Source organism: Uloborus diversus, chromosome 1 (genome assembly GCF_026930045.1).
Source record: "Uloborus diversus isolate 005 chromosome 1, Udiv.v.3.1, whole genome shotgun sequence".
NCBI classification, from domain to species: domain Eukaryota; kingdom Metazoa; phylum Arthropoda; class Arachnida; order Araneae; family Uloboridae; genus Uloborus; species Uloborus diversus.
The window spans coordinates 25,789,432-25,811,887 of record NC_072731.1 but is presented as its reverse complement, the minus strand read 5'-3'; positions in this window follow the sequence as shown (position 1 = coordinate 25,811,887).

Genomic DNA, 22,456 nt, shown 5'->3' with positions numbered 1-22,456 from the left:
TTTTGGAAAATCTGAATTATTGTGGGTTCTAAGTGCGATTTAAAATATTACCGAATTTGCGGGAATCGTTTTGGGATACCTTGGATAATGCTCCCCCTCCTTACTTTGTAAAACGGTAAGTTACTAATTTTTGTTAAAGAGATATTGTCGCCATATGCTAAGATACTTTTGGTCACCATAAAATGGCGCTAAACAATTTCATCCGTAATGTTTCCAAAATAAGTAGTAAAATTTGGCAATGGTTTGAATTTGTGCACAAAGTCACATTAATGGAAGTTTTTGTGCTGTTTATGGATTTGCCTAATTTAGTTGTTGGATTATTTTACAGTAAAAAAAGTTTTTAAAGATTCTTTGATTGACGATATCTTGTTTACATGGTGAAAGCTGACAAACATTATTGCGTAGTCTTTGACTTCAAAAACCGTGATAGTTGAAAAAACTGCCAAATGCATCCGCTACTGAAATCTTTCTGCATAAATTTTGGCGAGGTTTCTGCTGTTAGATTGGATTATTAGCCAATCTTGGGGAAAAAACGTTACTTTAAGATTTGACTTGAGAAAAGCCTCAAACAGTCAGACGAAACACAAAAACATCAGCAATTCTGACTATGAACCGGGAGTTGAGATGATACGCTAAATAATGAATTGGGTTGAGGAAAGCCTTCGAACATGGAACAAAAAAAGTCCATAACTCGTTTTTCATACAATTTAGAACTTTCTAACAGATGTCATTTTCAGCAGAAAAATAAGCGCTGTCGATGGACACATAATTTTAATATGTGCACGTATTTTTTAACCGTCATATTGGGGCATTTATGCGAAAATTTGGACAAATTAGAATAAAAAAGGAACTATCAATCGGATTTTTATCGAACTGGTCTACAAACCTCCCCAGTACCAAAAAGAACAAACGGTGAAAGTTTCAGCCAAATCTGCCGGGTAGTTTCTGAGATCTTAGGGAACAAATTTACCAAAGTCCATTTTTATATATATAGATATCTTTTTGGTTTGAACAATTTTCCGTTCAATTTTGAACAGTTCAAATCCCTGAACAATAGCGCCTACGGGGAAACTGAAAGTCAATGTAGATTCTGTACTTTAGGCGGATTTACTTCAAACAAATTTTGTTGGAAATAACTCTTGACGCTAAACTCCAGACTTCGACTCCGAAAATTTAGGGACACTTGACTCCGACTCCTGTGCCCGACAATTAATCGGACTCCGACTCCCCGACTTTGACTCCGACTTCGTATTTTTGGCAAAAATTTGTACACTGAGGACAAATGACTGACTCCGATTCTTAAATATTCGACTCCGACTCTTTTATCTCAAAATGAGATTGACTCCGACTCCGCAGCTATGGTTTTAACTGTGAAAAAATTATTGTTGATATGACTTGTTTTTATTTTTACGCTAAAGCTTCAATTTAGGTACTCAGTTTTTGGCGAATAAACTCGAAGTCATTTATGTTTCTACATAAAGATATGCGCTGACGATTTTCTTTTTTTTTTTTTTTTTTTGACAAAAAAAAATATTTTTTTAAGTTGACATTTTATTTATTTTTTTGTTTTGTTAAGTGCATTAATTTATTTAAAAAATATTTTTAGCAACAGGGGAAAAAACGATTTTTTTGGATATAATGTATTTATTTTAATGAGCTTATTAATTTCAATTATTATTTTTTCGTTTTGAAAGATGTTAAAGATTTTTTTAATAGAAAAAAGTGTATTAGCTGCTTTGTTTAAAAGTTGCCGCTTATTTATTTGTGCGTTTTTTTTTAACGCATTTAATTTTTTTAGATGAGTGAGGAATATTTCATTCTTAAAAATCAGCTTAAAGTATTTTAAAAATATGTTTGGAAAAATTTGCGATTTTAGCTATTTTTGAGAATATTGATCAGGTACTAGAAAGTAGTATGGGTATACGGGAAAGTAGGCTCGTCTAGTTCTAGACAGAACTTCTTGTTATGGATAGCATGCTGCATGTAGCATTTTCTGCCGTAAAGTGACCAACTACACTAAAAGTATTTATTCCAAGTTAAAATCTCGATTGGGATAAAATCGTGAATCGCAACATAATATGGAAGGAAGTATTTGGTTAAAACCGATTTCATCATAGTAAAATTGGCTCCAAGTTCAAAATCTTTTAATTAATGACAGGAAAATTGTATAGTGGAAACAAAAATGTAACAGATAGTTTAAAGCAAAATGTTGATTTAATTGCATTCAGAATCTTTGTTAGGTACTTTAGTGTTATAAGATGGTCGCAGCGCATTTTCAATCCCAGCATTTTTTTTCATATTTGTTACCGCAATATTTGTTCTTAGTTTTGGCAATACCGTCCGTTAAATATTGTTACAAATTGTTTAAATAGTAGTTATTGTAGTAACGTAACCTGTAAATAGTTTCCCGTAATAAATATACAATCCCTTTTCATTCGGCTAAAGTATACGAGCCCCTATTTATTTTTTGTTCATTGATAAAATTTGATAACGGTCTACTATTTTCCAGAAGCGTTTGGAATATTTGAGAGATTTCTTTCGATGTTTATAAAGGCGTCCCACGTGATAAAAAGTTCAGTTTCGATTGAGAATTCGAACTGAGAGCGTATTTGCTCTGTTTATTGCGAGGCATTTCGCTGTGTTGTTTTTCGTATTTGGAAGTAAATACGTGTGTAACCGTTGAGTTTACGGTGTGGTGTGATATTTGTTTAATTGCTGATGATTAATTTAGCAGTTGTTGACGCTCTTTCCTGTACATAGTGTAAATAAATTTCCTGTATTTTTAATCAAGAACTGTGTCATCCTTTCGAGAAAGTTGGAAGCCGCAGCGGATCCGTTACAATTGGCGCCCAACGTGGTGCTTCTTCTGGACTTTCTTGGAGTAAGTGTGACTTTGGACATTTTTTCATAAAGACTTTTTTTGAATTAGGACTTTATTTTTATGGTGATTACTCGCGCAATGGATGAACAATTAAAACAACTTCTTGACGCAATCACCTCTGTGAAGAGTGATATGGCGGCTAATCAAGAACAATTAAAAAGTGATTTGACTGCAAGTTTTACTGCAAATCAAGAACAATTAAAAAATGAATTAGCGACTAACCAAGAACAGTTAAATAGTGATTTAACTACTAAAATTACTATTAGTCAAGATGAAATGAAAATTGACTTAACGTCGATGAAAACCATGATGGAGAATCAACTAACCGCCATGGCAGATAAAGTCGATGCTCTGGAAGAAAAATTTGATACTGTGGAAGAGCGCATCGCCAATATGGAAAATAAAGTGGAAGAAGAAGACAAGAAATTTACTTCATTTAAGGAAGAAATAATTAAGGACATGAAAAGGAGATTGGCGACCGCGGAAAGCAACTCTGTACAGTTTGGCGCTCCCACATGACCGTCCATTAAACTTGCCACATTCGATGGGAAAACTTCGTGGCAGGTTTACAAAACTCAATTCATGATAGTGGCGGAAGCGAACGGATGGGACTCTGCTACCAAGGCCTGTCATCTTGCAGCATCCCTGAGAGGTGACGCAGTGGTCATTCTCCAGACCCTTCCGGACAGCCAGCGCCTGGATTTCGCCGCCCTCACATCTGCGTTGGAGCTTCGCTTCGGTGAGAAGTGCCAGAAAGATTTCAGCCGACTCCAGTTGAAGTCCCGTTTCCAGAAAACCGGGGAAACCCTGCAAGAGCTTTCGGCGGATGTCGAGAGACTGTCTCATCTTGCTTTTTGCGACTGTCCTGCGGATGTTCGAGACAACCTGGCACTCAACTACTACATCGACTGGGTTCGAGATCCAGAAATCCAGAAAGCTCTACGGATGGCGGATGTCAAAGATCTGAATTCTGCTGTTGTATATGCGATGAGATACGAGGCCGCCCAAGAAGCAACCCGTGTGGATCGCCATCCCATCCGAACTCTGGAAGCTGATGAGTCTGATTCCAGGTCGTCCCATCTCGCTGAACTTGAGAGACAACTCGGTGACTTGGCAAGATATCTGAACAGCATAACAGCCCAAAAGAAACAAGAGCAGAAGTGCTGGAAATGCGGTAGCGAAGGGCACCTGCGAAGGAGTTGTCCGGCTCGCCAAGCTACGCGAGGGAAGGAAATTACCACCACCAGAGCTCTGCAGATTTCCTCTTCTAGTAGCGACAGAGTAATGGAGTTTTCATTTACGCACATGTAAATGGGAACCCCTGCAGACTGATTGTCGACACTGGAGCCAATGTGACAATCGTTAGGACAGATGTGGCTCGTGAATTTGGATTGAAACTGTTGTGGACATCGCCACGCGTAAGTCTCCAGACTGTGACACGTGACAAAATTGAGATTGAGGGTAAAGTGGACTTGGAAATAGTGTTTGGAAATGCCACCTACCATCATACGGCATTCGTTGCTGATATCACGGACCCCTTCATTCTCGGATTGGACTTTTTAAAGAAATACGATTTCACCCTTGACTTCAAGACTAGTGAACTGCACTCGATGAGAGAAGACATAGCCATCTTCAACGTTGAAAATGATGTAAAATCCGCTCATCAAATAATAGCTCAAACAGATTTATCGATTCCCTCAAGGTCAGAATCATTAATACCTGGCTCCATTGAAGAAACCAATAGTTTTCGATCTGGACTCATTGAATACCCTAACCTAAGCAATAGCCTAAAAGGAGTGCTGGTAGCATCTACGCTTGTGGACCTTTCTAAGGATGTAATTCCTGTGAGAGTCGCCAACGTGAGTGAAAGGCCAAGGAATATCCGGAAAGGTGAAGTGTTAGCAACTTGTACTCCAGTAAACTGCATCATTAGAAGAATCAATTCCCCCGAGACTGTGTCTTCTGAGTCCTTGAAATCGAAGTTCATTGGGAGTGCGCCATTATCGAAAGATCAAAGAACTGCTGCGGAACAATTGGTGGACGATTTCAAGCTCTGTTTTCATCTACATCGGAGGATGTTGTCCGCACGAATTTAACACAGCATAGGATCTACACTGGAGAACACACCCCTATTAAACAGCATCCAAGACGACTACCGTTCGCCAAGAAGGAAGAGGTTGAGACTCTCCTGCACGAGATGCAGGAGAATGATGTCATCGAACCCTCGTCCAGTCCTTGGGCCTCTCGCATCGTCTTGGTCCGAAAGAAAGATGGCTCCACCAGATTTTGTGTCGATTACCGGCGGCTGAATGAAATCACCAAGAAAGACAGTTACCCTCTTCCACGGATAGACGACACCTTGGACACTCTTTCCGGACACAAGTGGTTTTCGACCCTGGACTTGAAGAGCGGCTACTGGCAGGTTGAGATACACTCTGATGACCGAGAGAAGACAGCGTTTACAAATGAACAAGGCTTATGGCAGTTTAAAATGATGCCCGTCGGCCTCTGCAATGCACCAGCTACGTTCGAGCGTCTTATGGAGACAGAGTTAAGGGGACTTTCCTACGAATCCTGTCTGGTCTACTTAGACGATATCATCATCGTGGGACGCAGTTTCGAAGAACATCTGGCAAATCTTAGGAAGGTGCTGCAAAAGCTTAAGGAAGCCAATCTGAAGTTAAGTCCGTCCAAATGTAATTTGTTCCGCGGGGAAGTGAACTACCTTGGTCACATCATCTCTTCTGAAGGTGTACAAACCGATCCAGAAAAGGTATCTGCGGTCAAGAGTTGGAGTCGTCCCAAAAACATCCATCAGCTGCGAAGTTTCCTGGGGCTCTGCACGTACTACAGGAAGTTTGTGAAGGGTTTTTCCAACACTGCACGACCTTTGCATAAGCTGACGGAGAGCAAGCAAAAGTTTGAATGGTCCAAAGAATGCGAAGATGCATTTCTACGACTGAAGGAGGCTTTAACATCAACGCCTATTCTCTCATTTCCTCAGCCTGGAAAATCCTTCATCCTAGACACTGATGCGAGCCACGAGGACATCGGAGCTGTTTTATCCCAAGAAATTAACGGCAATGAACACGTCATCGCTTACTGGAGCAAATGCTTATCAAAGTCGGAGCGAAATTACTGCGTCATTGAACACGTCATCGCTTACTGGAGCAAATGCTTATCAAAGTCGGAGCGAAATTACTGCGTCACCAGAAAGGAGTTACTGGCCATAGTGAAAGCTGTAGAACACTTCCATCATTACTACGGCCGAAAATTTCTGCTTCGGACAGATCATTTCTCATTAACTTGGCTTTTGAACTTCAAAAATCCGGAAGGTCAGATAGCCAGGTGGATACAGCGGCTCCAGGAATATGACATGGAGATCAAGCATCGAAAAGGGTTATCTCACGGTAATGCTGACGCTTTATCATGGAGACCCTGTCTTGAGAACTGCCACTATTGTTCCCGAATCGAGAAACAGTATGGAACGACTAGCCCTACTGCCTATCAGGTGACAGTGACTTCAACATCATCAGAACCTGATCCATGGAGTGACGACCAAGTTCGAAAAGATCAACTTGAAGACCCCGACATAAAACCAATTTTGGAATTCATGGAAAGTGACAGTCGGCGACTTAGCTGGCAGGACGTTTCCATCTTCAGTCCTGCAACGAAAAGATACTGGGCTTTATGGAACTCGCTCCATTTACGGAACGGCGTGCTACACCGAAAATTTGAATCTGACGACGGCAAAACATCTAGGTGGCAGTTACTACTTCCCCGATCAAGGATTTCAGATGTTCTGAAAGAAATACATAGTAGTGCGACTGGAGGACATTTTGGTGTCTTGAAAACCCTCAATAAAGTTCGGGAGCGCTTCTTCTGGAGCAAGGCGAAGGATGACGTGGAGAAGTGGTGCCATTCTTGTGACGCCTGTGCTGCTCGTAAAGGACCGAAGAAAAGAAGCAGAGGGAAGCTACATCTGTACAAAGTTGGAGCTCCTTTCGAACGAATTGGGATCGACATCCTGGGTCCTCTACCAAGAACTGCTGATGGGAACAAATACATTCTTGTTTCCATCGACTATTTCACCAAATGGCCCGAAGCGTATCCCATTCCAGATCAAGAAGCTACCACCGTAGCAGAGACTCTAGTCCAACATTGGATCTCGAGATATGGAACACCTTTGCAGATTCATTCCAATCAAGGGAGGAATTTCATCTCTGCTGTGTTTAAGGGCCTATGTCAAATTTTCGGAATTGAGAAAACTAGGACAACACCACTACACCCACAATCGGACGGCATGGTGGAGAGATTTAACCGCACAATCCTGAATAATCTCTCGCTTTTGGTATCCAGAAATCAACAGGATTGGGACAAGAAGCTACCTTTGTTCCTGCTGGCCTACCGCAGTGCTGTCCACGAGACTACCGGATATGCCCCATCTCAGATGCTCTTCGGACGAGAGCTTCGGCTACCTTGTGATCTCGTCTTCGGTCGTCCTCCGGATGCGCCTTCATCGCCTGAGGAGTACATCCAGGATCTCCAGGCCCGGTTGGAAGACGTTCATAACTTCGCACGAGAGCGAATCAACATCGCGGCGGAGAAGATTAAGGCCCGATACGACACAAGGTCTACTGGACATGAATTCAACGAAGGCGACAAGGTTTGGTTATGGAATCCCATCCGACGGAGAGGTCTGTCACCCAAATTGCAGTCGCATTGGAATGGACCCTACAAAGTCCTTAACCGACTAAATGACGCCGTAGTGAGGATCCAAAAACCACCTAATGCAAAACCTAGGGTTGTACATTATGATCGGTTAGCCCCATACTATGGCCATAGTTCATGAGTATTACGTAAACAACCATGGTTGATAACATAAAAGCTGTAGATAATTTTTTTGCTTTTAATGTTTAGCAATATTTCTTGTTATTATTGTGTTTCCTATGCATTATTGGTTATTATTTAATGTGTGTATTTGTGAACTTGTGATAGAAGTTTGCACCCTTTCTGGGGATTGTACTGCCCGGGACGTGCAGTCCTTGGGAAGGGGGCAATGTTACAAATTCTGTAAATAGTAATTATTGTAGTAACGTAACCTGTAAATAGTTTCCCGTAATGAATATACAACCCCTTTTCATTCGGCTAAAGTATACGTTCCCCCTATTTCTTTTTTGTTTTTTTGTTCATTGATAAAATTTGATAACGGTCTACTATTTTCCAGAAGCGTTTGGAATATTTGAGAGATTTCTTTCGATGTTTATAAAGGCGTCCGGCGTGATAAAAAGTTCAGTTTCGATTGAGAATTCGAACTGAGAGCGTATTTGCTCTGTTTATTGCGAGGCATTTCGCTGTGTTGTTTTTCGTATTTGGAAGTAAATACGTGTGTAACCGTTGAGTTTACGGTGTGGTGTGATATTTGTTTAATTGCTGATGATTAATTTAGCATTTGTTGACGCTCTTTCCTGTACATAGTGTAAATAAATTTCCTGTATTTTTAATCAAGAACTGTGTCATCCTTTCGAGAAAGTTGGAAGCCGCAGCGGATCCGTTACAATATGTAATGGAAACCAGCTCATAGCTTCCCTGTGTGGATGACTGCGGAGAGGAGGCCTATATTCAGTAGTAGACTTTTTATAGCTGAAATAATTATACTGCTGATGAAGTGATTACATGTATATCTCTCGTTTTTCGGAAGCATTTCCAACGACTGGCAAGAACCTTAAATTTCGTTAACGTGATGCTTTTCAAGTATATTTGAAAAAGTGTCGAACCTTAGAAAAACACGAGTTGACAAAAAAAAAAAAAAAAACTTTTAAAGCCGAGCGCGGCTCGGTCGTCCAGTTACATACCAAAAGTCCCCTCCCATAGGGGGTGAGCTAAAGGTGGGAGGGGGGGGGGAAGAAAAATTTGGGATTTTGGAGAAAATGTCAGAAACGGTGCAAAAAATGCGTTCAAAATAAAATTCAAGCTAAACAAAATTCCTACAAAACTGTTTCTACACATATTTGTCAAAGTTCCAATAATTTTCAGGGTATGTGTTATGAAAAATCGATGATTTTCGGAAAAATTCTATTTTTTTTTTTTTTTTTTGGTCAAACATTTGCTCCTTGTGCCTCCCAGGACCAGTATTCATGAAAATTGTCCAGGAAAAAGTTGTAGAGCTTGAAATTTCCTTCAATTTGGTATGCTATTTTGTTAAATTTTAGTCAACCAATCAAAAGTTACAGAATTTTAAACACGCACTTTCATGGCAAAAAATGGAACACTTGCCATTCACAAATTTTAAACTGACTCGAAGGGATCGCGCACTTCCTCTTTCCTCAATGAATTCGACAATCCTGATTGACAATGAAGAAGTATTTGTAAATTACTACAAGAGAAATGATTTCACGCTTCCGGGGGAGGGGGTGTTTCGTGAAATTGTGACTTTGTAACAAGGGGGAAGGAAAGGGTAAGAAGTGTGACATCAAACATTTTTTAATACGAATATGTTTATGAAATTTAGTTCATGAAAAGTACTTTGTGACAAATGGGGAGGGGTTCAAAAATCGGACGGAAATTTGCAAGGCTGCGTATATGCAGTATGAATTAGCTCTGTGGCTCTCAAAAAAAGTGTTATGACTTCTCCAGTTTTCCACCGATTCATTTTTTTTAACGGTTCAGCAAAAGATCGAATTTTTAGAAATATAATAAATGAAAAACCGTTTGTTTGACCTATTTTACTCATCTAAAAGCCCCTTATCGGTTTAACGAGAAAGACGAGCATCGCAACTTTGTTCTAAACTTTCTTTAGTTCCGCCAATATCGTGTACCGAAAATTCTTTTTTTAGAAAAAAAAAAAAAAAAAACGAATCGGCGAAATGAGAATAAGCACATCCAGCATTCATTTAAATTTTGTAGCCTTGAATTTAAGTTGTTTTCCGCAATCACGATTTGCGATAAATAGGACCTTACTCGTTGGGCTTCTTTTTTCTACAAATGGAATGGAATAGGAATGGCCAAGAAACCTGTGATTTTCTGGAATAGGTAATACGAGGAATATTCATTAAAAAAATGGAAATGGTGATTAGCATGCAATAATAAAGATAAAGATTTTATAGCCGATATCCATCTGTAAATTTATCATAAAGATTATTTACAGCGTATCACGCTATGTATTTTTTTGATTATCCATCTTAAATGATCCGATTTAGTAATATGGAAACTTTGTAATAACATAAAGTTCAGCTGTTCAAGTTCACCTAGAAATGTGTTTTTTCCTGCAAAAATGTAATATTGCTCAAAAAACTCTTTTTTAAATGCTAAGTCTGCTTGAGTTGAACACACATAAAAATATGGATAAAATGAAACCGCCGACGATTTGTAACTATGACCTCGACAATTTCGCTCTCTAAATAGATGTTAAAAGCAACCGCCGTCATGATAATATGGAAAATTAAAGCAATATTAACTTTGTTTAAGTGAGAATAATAAGCAATTCGCGATTGATCAAAAAGACAGAATTTTGAGACGAGAAATTACTCAAAAGCCCTGCATTAAATTATACATACTATCTACAAATGGCATTCGTTGAGAAATATCGGTTTTATTCCCTCTTCCTTCAAAGAATTATCCTTCTTTTTTCCTAATTCTCATTATGCTCATTAGAGTCGCTTGCCTTTTTTACGCACGTGATCGCTATATTATAATTTGCATTATCGCACAGCTTTTATGTGCCGGCTGCTAGAGTAATCAGTCAGTCAACCACCGTAAAATTATCGTGTGTTTGGAACATTTTAATCATTGCATTTTGTGCAGAACATCCATAATTGGTTTATGCTGTAAGAGCGGAGGCACCACCTCCTAGAAATTGAAGGACACCGGACTGGTTACCTTAAATGAGCGTTGACGTACTAAAAAAAGGGCCGAGTCAAAACCCTTATTTGGCTGTTTATCACTCTCAAAGCTCGCCAACGCGTGCGCCAATCACAAATTAAGTTTTAATTTCTTTGTCATTTTTTTAATTAATGCTACAGTGCAGCAGAGTTCACTCGTGGATTTAGTAAATCTCCTTTTTATAGTTAAATTTATTTTGAAAAAATTTAAAGGCATTTTAGTAATCTTACACTGTATTGAAGAATAAAAAAGAAATGAAAATCTTTGAACTTAATAATCTATAATGGATATAATTTACAACATAAAAACAGGTAAGAATTTTGTTTTCTTTTTCAAACCATCAATGGCTTGTTCTTACTCGCAAATTGCATTTTTGCATTAAGAAATATTTACAGAACTTTAACAATTTAGATAAATTTTTAAATTTTGCACAAAAGAAATTCTGATTGCTAATTTTTTATCGTCATTTCAATAATTTTAATAGAACGAAGCTACTAAATTCACGAAAATTTGTAAGAATAAAGCTAAAAACTTGTTTTAATTGATTGGAAATGATAAAACTAATGTCACCAAGGAAAGAAAACAAAAAGAAAATAGTTCACTCACAACAGACATTTTTTCAATATTGCTTTCTGTTTCCTATCATATTAATTATATTACTTTGTGTTGTATATAGTAACGCATGGTTTACAGTGGTGGTAAAAAAAATTGCATCACCCGCGAAGTCCAAATATTTTTAGCATTTATAAGTAATTATGAAATATTTAACAGTTGTTGCATCATATAACACGAATTGGCATCAGTACTTGGCGCAAGCCCTCTCTCTCTCTCTAATGCGTAAAATTGCCTCATCCTTCTAACTGTATTAAAAAAACAGTTCGACGCATTCATTTACGAACTGGACTTATGAATTGCAGTATGTCGAAATACGTTCAACTGACACCACAAAGGAAGAGTGTTGCCGTTGCATTGGACAAAGAAGGATTGTCGTCACGTTCCGTAGCAAAAAGAATAAACTGTTCGCAATCGACTGTTATTCGACTACTGAGTAAGATAAAGAGCACCGGAAGCACATTAAGAAAGCGTGGCAGTGGTCGTCCACGAATATCCAATGCAGTGCAGGACAGGTATTTGATACGACTCAGTCTTCGGAACAGACATTCATCTTCCACAGACCATAGAACAGCATGGGAAAACGAATCGGGTGTTCGCTCGTCCACGTCTACTGCACGAATATGACTGTGCGGTGCGGGTTTGGTGGTACGTCGACGAAATAAGCCATTGTTGACCAAAAAATGAGGAAACAGCGTCTAGACTGGGCAAAAGCTCACCCAGAGGGGACTGTCGATCAATGGAAATCAGTTGTGTTTTCGGACGAGTCCAAATTCAATCTGGCTGGGTCCGACGGACAGCACACAGTTGGACGCCGCAAAGGAGAGGAATATCATCCTGGCTGCATTCAACACACTTCAAGCATCCCGTATCCCAGATGACTTGGGAATGTATTTCTGATCAAGAAGTTGGTTGGCTTGACTTGGTGCAAGGAACAGTAAACGCTCAGGTGTATATTGGCATTTTGGAGGAAATTGCTTCCTACTATCCGGTATCACTTTACTTCAGTTCCAAACGTCATTTTCCAGGATGATTCTTCTCCGTGTCATAGAGCAAAACTGGTAAGTAACAATTTAAAAACCTTTATCCTGCCATTAGACTTAAACTGACATGGGGTTAAGTAATTTTTTTTTCTCTAAACTCACACGCTGGCTCAGAATTGGAAAAATGAGCTTGGGGTCAGGTGTTTGCCTTGGCCCGGAAACAGCCCTGATCTAAATTGTTGGAATAGAATGAGTGTAGAAGTGATGAAACATAAGCCAACATCACTTGCAAAACTCCGGAAGTCAATAATTCGTGTATGGCACCACGAACTCAGTAAAGCATACATTCAATCACTCGTCCGTTCAATGCCCCGTAGATGTCAAGCTGTCATTAAAGCTAGAGGCGGACCAACAAAATATTAGGTTATATTGCATGATGTTCAAACATTTCCATGTTACTTTTGTTTATTTTTGAACAGAAAGAGTGTAACAATTAAAACCTCGACTTACTTTTTCCTCGTCCACTTGGCAACGTGGATGCACTTCACATTGTACTTGTTACAGTTTTGCTATGTGTTTCCATAAATAAAGTAAACAATTATAACGGATTCCTGCTGTTAAATGTTTAATTCATAACTTTTACAGAATTTCACATCCATCCATCGTTAATCGGTCGACCAAAACTTATCACATATCCCATCGTAGTGAAAATGCGAGGATGATGCAATTTTTTTACCAGCACTACACATAATTCCCATGTATCTCTTCATATTTATTGAGAACGCATTGCATATTCAATTATACATTTTTTTCTAGAATACTTGATTGTGATAGCCATTGCGTTATTAAGTACGTGAACGCTTCTATGATAGTGGATGGGAAAATTTAAAGAATGTTGTTCCTATTTAAGTATGAGTCTATGATGGTTAAAATTTAAATTTTTATTTATGCTTACTTCGTTATAAATTTGATAATTAAGACTTTTTCGAACCTAATAAGACTCTTTAAAAATTATGCTGATATGATACAATGTAGTGAAAATTTTGGTTGCTGTAATCTTGTTATTTTTTATGTTCTTTCTTATGCACGAGCTCAATTTAAAGAAAGAAAGAGCGTTAATGTAGAAAATAAACTTTTGATTTTTCCTTTAATCTATGTTAATATGTTTGGTGAACTACTGTTCTCAAAGTAATAGCTTTAGTATTTTAAGAGACATAAAGCGATTTTCATCGGAAAATTTCCTCTCCCTCCGCCTCTTTTGGTCACGTGACGAAACCAGTGATAAGGCTTTGGCGGAGAACAATGATTTCGAGCCACGTTTCCATAAAATGTGCAAATTGTTGAAATTTGACGTCGTGTTGTTGTTGCAAATCTCCGGTGTTTAGCAGCGCTAAACCAGGTCTATGAAATTCGTCACTCAAAAAGTCCAACACCAACATTGGATCCGCCAAAAGATTCAATCTTGAAAGTCCCAGACAATTCAGTATATGTTCAGGAGTGGCCTGATGGTCGGCACACTTCACACAGGTTGTTAAAAACGTATGTGTTAGCTTTTGGTTTAATTAAGGCCCCTATACATGCGAGCCGACGCATCAGCTTAAGTTCAGCCATTTTGGATAGGAGCGCGTGTTTGGGTGGTTGTCTTTTCTGGTAAGTTATCGCGTTTGGTGATTTCTCACTGCGAGCAATTATTAGTGGCACATGAACTGTTTATTAAAAAGTAAAGCATTATTTTTGGCTAACTTGGCAAAACCTGAAACTTTGTTTCGGTAACCCTAGCTCCGCAACAATGAAAAGTTCAATCCAAAATGGCTAAACTTAAGCTGATGCGTCGTCCTGTATTCGCAACTCCAACGAACTATAGGGGGCACTGAAGTCACTGTCTAATGGCGGACTTAAAAACTAAAACAAACGCACATGGTAACGAAGAAAATGCTAAAAGTGTTGTGATTTTTGTTCGTACGTATGATTTTTTCGCTTTATTCTTTTTAAGTTAATTTTCAAAGTCTTGTTGATATTCTGACTCACGTAGAAAGAAATGAGAATTCAAGAAGCATTACTAAACGTCAAACATTAATGCAAAGTACGTAGTTCATAGTTCTAAGCAGCCATTTTCACGATGTTGATTTCGATATTTATCAATTCTTGATAAAACTAAATAATAATTGTGGCCTGACAAGAATAACAATTAATGCTAGAAAATTTAATATGACATTACAAATTATTACCAAAAGAAGATGATACTTCTTTGCTTTGCTTTGGCTAGCGCTTATTGTTTTCCATTTGTAGCTGAGTTATTTCTCTCGAATTCCCGAATCGGTTAATTTAAAAATTTTCTGTTTCGATTTTTCTAATTTCTGAGTTACGATTTAATTGTGTCATGTTATGCAAATCATCAACAAAATTGTCACGGATATATGGTGGTAGTTTTCTTTTCAGTTGATTGACCATTATTTCTTTTCACTTATCGAATTCTGTAATCTTACTACCATTTTATTCCACTCATGATAAAAATTAAAAATGGTTTAACTAAAAACGCGAAATCTCGCCAAGGCTACTTTGCTCGCAGTATACTAAAACTATAACCCTAAACAATATTGGCGAAACCTTTCAGCTGAGAATAAAAGGAATAAAGTAAATTCGTTCTCGGTTATTCATTTTGTTCTAGGATAATATATTCAAGAAAATATTTTGCATACTGTCCATTCCAACTAAATGCTGCTGTATGGTAAGTTTAATTAATTTAAGATAAAAAAAAACCCCATATTCTTACAAATTCATACAAAACAATAATTTTTTTTACCTTGTATAACGTTATCCAAGTTTTGTTAATCCAGAATTTTCGCTTTCACCAATTATTAAGGAAATAATGAAAACTAACATTATTTTGAGAAGCTCGAGAATACTACTAAGGGACGAATTAATTTCTGTAGCTGAAAGCCAACTAAGACACATCGATTGCGTTAATAAATACTCAGAACAAACTGCCTGTGTTTACGTCAACAGATGTTTTAGTTTCATTTGCAGTTTTGTAAATCACCGCAAGGTAGCGTATTCGAGCGCTGGAGTTCCGAATAGAGGATGTTCCGTTTTAACCTGCAAGACTTTTATTTTCGCAACCGTTAGTCCTTGATGTATACTTCCAATTGCAAAAATGTTCAAAATCAAATGCAGAGTTAAGGTATTAAAAGTTTAACATAAAAATAAAAAAAAAGTCAAAAAAATACAAAATTTAACTTTTTGTACGGGCCTCAGGACCCCTAACTAATATATAGAGAAACAACCTACATTGAAAACTATTACTGAGATAAAAAAAAACTTGACATTTGTCCGATCAAAACTCAAGGAGATATTCCATTTCAAAGTTTTAATGACCATACAAAAGATGAGATTGGAACTTATCGCCTTTTCAGAAGAATGACAGGTCGTAAATGTAAGAAAAACAAGGTATTTTTATTTTTCATTGCTATTCAAAAATAAATGCAAATGTTATGCCATGATACGCAAAAACACTGCAAAACCTCGGAACAGTTTGAGAAACCACGCTCTATGCATACATATATATATATCGTTTTAAACACTTGTTGACCGCTATATTTTCCCCCAAAAGGTGTTACTGACGGCGGATGAAAACTGATACAAGTCACAAAACGCTGCGTTTCATATCCCGCTGAATATTGGTCGTACTAATTTCAAACTTCGTTTTTTGGAATTATTTTTCAATAAAGATTATTTCCCTAAATATGTTAGGGAACCTAGAACCAGTATGAAAAGTTAAATTTAGTATTTTTTTGACTTATTTTTATTTTTCCTTCAAACTTTCAACATCTAGGCATTTCGCGAAAAAATCTGGACGATTCTCGAAAAAATGTCCCGTTCGTAACGTTAAGTTTTTTATTTTATTTAAGTAACTATTAATGAAATATGGGATTAACTCTTATGCTTTGATGGTATATTAAAGCATATATTTTCCCCAACAGCATTATTGTTTAATGGCTTTGGTTAGCTGGAAAAAATAAAAAACTTACCGTTACGCGCGGGACATTTTTTCGAGAATCACAAATCTGATTTTGAACATTTTTGCAATAGGAAGTCTACATCTAGGACTAATGGTTGCGAAAATAAAGGTCTTGCAGGTTAAAACGGAACACCCTGTATATAGCGGCTCTAGGTTTAATAGTAGGTAGAGGAATGTGGGGCAAAGTAAAATGGTAAAAGATTTTCAGAGCTTGCAGCGCCACCTATCTAGTAAGATTTTTACTGTGTTCTTAAACATGTGCTTGATATTTAGTCAAAGAATAAATTCTTCTAAAGACCAAGGAAATAAAAAAAGTCATTTTCAAAATTTTACACCCGTAATGTATTATTTCATGGTTTATGAAAAAGATTTTTGCTATTATAAAGTGATGAAGTTTCTGTAATTAACATTTTAATATTTGGTTGAGATTTATTAATGCCCAGTGTGGTAGGGGAATATGGGACAAAGTGAAATAGCGGGGAAAGTGAAATGGTGAAACATTTACTCTGCTTTTAGCGCCACCTATCTGGTAATATTATAATTACGTAATAACATAGTTTATTCTAGTCAGGAAAAATTACATCTGAAGAACGAAGCATAAAATATCACAAATAATTATCAAAAATTGATACTCAAGTTGTAATATTTTTGGTACGTCATTTTTTTTTTTTTTTTTTGATATTATCCAATGTTAAAGATCTTGCTGTTAACATTTTAATTATTAATTCAGACCTACTAATATTCGGTGCAGTATTTATTTAGTTACTATTGAGTTTATTTGTATTTCAAATATTTTGTACAATTAGTCAAGTACATGCTGGGCAAAGTGAACTACAGTAAAACCCCTCCTAACGGACACCCCTCTTATGCGGAGAATTTTTAATTCCCCAGTTCCAATGTAAATAACATAATTAAACCCCTGTAAAACGGACACCTCTCTATTTCGGACAAAAAAATGTCCGCAGTAGAGGGATTTTACCTTTTCGTTTACTCATTCAATCATTTACTAAACCACTTAAAGGTATTCATTTATTAATTTATTTGCATTTCTTCATTTAATAATTCAGTTATTTATTCCTTTATTCACTAATTTTCTTACTCATTCCCAATATTATTCACTCATTCATATTTCCTCTTATACACTAGCGGAAAAAAAAATCTCAACACCAAGAAAGACTTATGCACTTGGTGCTAGGTAAACGAATTTTTGTAGGCGTGTTTATACATCTGAAAGAAGAGATCGATTGGAATTTCGCGCATAAATGTGTCGCTAGTAGGGCCACTTAGAACTTTTAAATTAGAGTTGCTTTAAATGCTTGCTGTAAAGTTCGTGAGCGTTATAGTTCTGTGAAATTCGTCATATTGAGTCGATGTTAGACAAGAGTGTCTCTAAGAAGACGAAGAAGCCCTTATTAGCAGCTCACCGAGTTTGATTGAGGTTATGCAACAGTGCTACGAGACGGTGGATTTTCTTTCAGCGATATTACATAAAGACTCGGTCGGAATGTATCCACTGCGCATGAGCGTTAGCGATGGAACTGCCTCAGGAAGATCGGTTTCCGGGCGGCCACGTGGCAGTGCTGAGAGGGAAGACCACTGTATTTGGGCATACGGCTGTCGTGCATCATACCGCGTCTACGGCAGAAATTAAACGTGCAATTTGTACCACAGTGACGCAACGAACTGTCCAGAAAACGGTTACTTCATGGACAGCGCCGAGCCAGGCGCCCTGTAGCGTATGTTCCACTGACGCCAAATCATTGCCGTTTGCGACACCAGTGGTGTCAAGCTAGAGTTCATTGGACAATGGAGTAAGTAACGTTGTGTTTTCTGATAAAAGCAGATTCTGCCTTGGGGGCCAGTGATGACCGTGTGTTGGTCAGAAGGAGGCCATGGGTACGCCTGCAACAAAACTATCTATGGCCTAGACTCACTGGACCTATACCTGCAGTTATGGTCAGAAGAGCAATTTCTATGACTGCGGGAGCATTTTCCTAGTTATTCCAAACATACTGACTGCAAATCTGGTCTCAGACTGGTATTTCAACCTGTAATATTGCCATTCAGGTTCTGCACTCAAGGGGGGAGTTTTCCAATAGGATAACGCTCACTCTCACACCGCTGTTACAACGTAACGTACTTCACAGAGTGTTGACATGTTATCTTGACCTGCGAGATCACCAAATTTGTCTCCAATTGAGTACGTATGAATATCATTGGGCGACAACTCCAGCATCATTCACTGCCGCCAGCACTGACCGTCCCAGTATTGACATAACAAGTGTAACAAGCATGAAATTCCACATCATAAGCGTCATCCGACACCTACATGACACAATGAATGCACGCTTGCAGGTTTGCATTGAAAATTGTGGAGGTTACACTGGTTATTAATGTAACAGCATCTCACATTTGAAATGCATTTTCTTGAGCTTAAATTACTCTATGATCTTGACAATTCAATCGATTAAACATGTTAACAATACCAATGCACTGTACAAATTTTATTACTCTAAAATCCTTTTTTTCTTGGTGTAGGGGTTTTCTTGTTGGTGGGGTGTTCCGCCAGTGTATTAATTAAGTAATTGACTTACTTATTTGTTTATTGTTTTATTATCATTTCATTTTTTCATTAATCTTTTTATTTAATCATTTATTTAATCAAAAAAAAAATTTACACTCAAATCAAAAAGATTTCATTAGAAAAATATTTTATTTTTCACTTTGCCCCATGAATAAAAAGTGACTTTTTTTTTCCACTTTTTTTTTTGAAAGTGCAAATTTGCTGCCAAAAATAAAACAAATAACGTTTTAACGCAAGTTTTATTATAAAATAGATTTGTTCTTTCTTTATGTACTGTAATTTTCATAACAAAATTCCAATTTGTTCATTTTGAAAAAGCTAAATTTTCCATTTCCCTTTGCCTCACATTCCCCTACTTATTCAGTTAATATTTGGCGTAGTTTGATTTTAAATGTTCAATGTATTTTGTCGAGGATCCTCGGGGCCAAGTGGATTGGACAAAGGGAAATAGATCGAATCTTTTACTTGTTCATTTATTTTATAAAATAAACTCACGTATTTCATATTTTATCAATTTATTTACATTCCTTCACATAATTGTCTAATTATTTATTCATTCATTCACTTATTTTCTTATTCATTCACTACTTTATCCTTTCACTTATTTTTTCTCATATGTCGTCCTAACTAATTAGACAATTTATTTTCTCGTTTATTGTTTCATTCGCTTTTACCCGCAGCTTCGCTCACGTTGATGTAGTTTTTTTTTTTTAAATCGATTCAAGTTAATGTTCAACTGAGGTCAAATAGTTACCAAAACAAAAAGCCATTACAAAAAACCCCAGTTTTTGTAATATCTATAGCGCCAATATTTTTTAACACTCGTCCCGACCGCATTATCATAACTCTGCCTATCGAATAAGTTTTTAATATGTCATTTATTTCATTTTCTATATTTGCAGTTAAAAGCACCGTAAAACTGTAAAATAATAAATCCAAATCCATTATTTATCGCCAAAAGACCACAGTACGATACATTCACCACAGACTTGCCAAGTTTATAAAACTGCGTATAAATGCTTGCTTAATCTATATTCATACGGTATGATTTTTAACTCCAAGCAGAAGATGCTATAAAGAAAATGTTTTACATGTCTTTGGCCCTTCCTGGTGAAAAATAAATCTTTTTCAACGGTAACTGGGGGTAGAGGGAGACTCTATTTAATCACTTTATTTAGTTACCAGGTCATTCTACACTAGTGGTACCCGCACGGCTTTGCCCGTAATAGAAAAATTAAAAGATCTTTTGGTTCGCCTGTATATTTAAAAATAATGTGGTGAATTTTCTCGCCAATTGGCTTGTGCCCATGTTACGGTTCCACGGTATGATAATTTCGTAATTTACTCCTCCATCTTATGACATTTTTGTTCTTAAAATTGCAATAGATAAAAAACCACATCGAATTTTCGAAAAATCGCTTCGAGGTGCACACCCCCATGCTACAAACTAACTTAGTGCCAAATTTCATGAAAATCGGCCGAACGATCTAGGTAGGCGCTATGCGCGTCACAGACATCCAGACAGAGAGATTTTTCCACTTTCTTATTAGTAAAGAAATTGCATTAATGGTTGAAATTTACTGCAAAAACACCTGGAACTTCAGCGTTAATATTAATAATTATCATATTGTTTTTATATTAACTGCAATAAATTCATTTTCACATTAAAAAGATATCTTTTGTATTCAGAAATGTATTTAAAAAATTAGACTATTAAGAAAGTATATTTAAAGTAATGCGTATTAATGCTAGTATATCTCTCATCAGATGTAATTGGCTGGCGTTTGAAAATCGATGTTGGTGACCGAGAAAGTAGATCCTAATTGGGGTTCAACGTGTGTGTCACAGCCCTCTCCAGTACCTCAGGAAGTGTCAACGCCATCAAAAATCATTTAAGATTGTATCACATTTTTTCGGTTTTAATAGGATCTAAGTAAAATAAAACATGAGCAACTTCTTTTTTTTCTTCATCCCCTTCGTTTCGTATTGTTTATTTTTGTTGTAGGTATCGTGATACCCTATATTTTGAAGGTTTTGTTTCTGATTTTTAATGTTTTAAAACTGTGGTCTTGTCGATGTGACTGACTTGCAAAGCCAAAATCGCGTACCTTTGTACCCAAGGACACATAACCATATGTAACTACGGACGGCAATTTTTAGTCTCCTTGGGTCACACGTGAGTCTCCTTACTATGTGAAGTACCTCAAAATGGTGCCTTGTCATCAACGTCCGAAATTTGCTTTTAACAATGATGATGAATTTAAAGTAGGGCTTCAAGATATAGTGTTGAAGTAACCCCCACCTGTAGTAGGATCTACAGACCGTCAATCCCACCTGTTTTCATTTGAAGTCGATTTTTATAGATTTTCGTTGGTTTAATCTAAATTGAGTGTTTTTTTTTTTGTGATGGGTTAATTTTGGTTAAAGGTTCCAATTTGCATATAAATTGAGGTTATTATGTTGGTACGTAGGGAGCCATAAGATCATGAATCTAGTTGTTTTTTTGTTTAAAAACAGATTAATTATTCATAACATCATTAACGCTCTTAAGAGTAATAACTTTTTTAAAGAGTTCACTAATGTTAAAAATAAAAGAAAATTTAAAAAAAAACTAATTTGAATTCTAAAATTTTGAATTCAAACTATGTTTTTCGCAATCACGAGTTTCGGCAGGACTGTACTAATTGGAGTTATTGTTTCTAGAAACGGCTTCAGTCCCCTCAAATGTGCTCCTCCTCCTGGGCGGTTATGTGTGTATAGTTGTGTGTGTGTGTGTGTGCAGGCGTGAGTGTATGTGTGCAAAGGCGCGTGTGTGTGTGTGTGTGTGTGTGTGTGTCACCGTGTATGTGTGTAAAGGCGCGCTTGTGTGTATGAGCGCGCGTGTGTGTAGGACATGCACGCCACCGGATCCCGGGGTACAGTGGTCAGAGGCAGAGGAGTTGCATCTGCAGAGACCCCTAGTCCAAGCTGAAAAAGGAACCGGACGCAAAGGACGGTCAAATGAGAACAATAAGCAATCGTGTTTGCTCAAAAAAAAAAAAAAAAAGGGAAAAAACCTTTGATTAATTTTCCAAGTTTAACTTCTGTTGGATATTTTATTCAATGTTATTTTCAATGGATGTTGGAAGTATTTCAGTACAAAATGGCTTATGAAAATGTATTGAGTATAATTGACTTCCTCAGACCTATTTATATATATATATTTTTTTGTATGTCCATGGGTACAAAGGCACCTGTCCGCGGGGTGAACGTAGTGTTGTACCCACGGACAAAAAAGATGGTTTTTAAGAAAAAATTTTTTGAAGTTCAAAGCTTTGGGTTTTCTCCTGACAAAAATTGCCAAATTAGATGATAAGTTGTAGATTCTGCCAGAAAATTTTTCGGATCGATTATCCATTCCCAGAGACCAGAAAAAATTGAAAAGTAAATTTTCTTCGTGGGTACAGCAGCTTCCCCTAATTTAAGAATTGACTTGAGAAAAGCCTTCAACAGTCAGA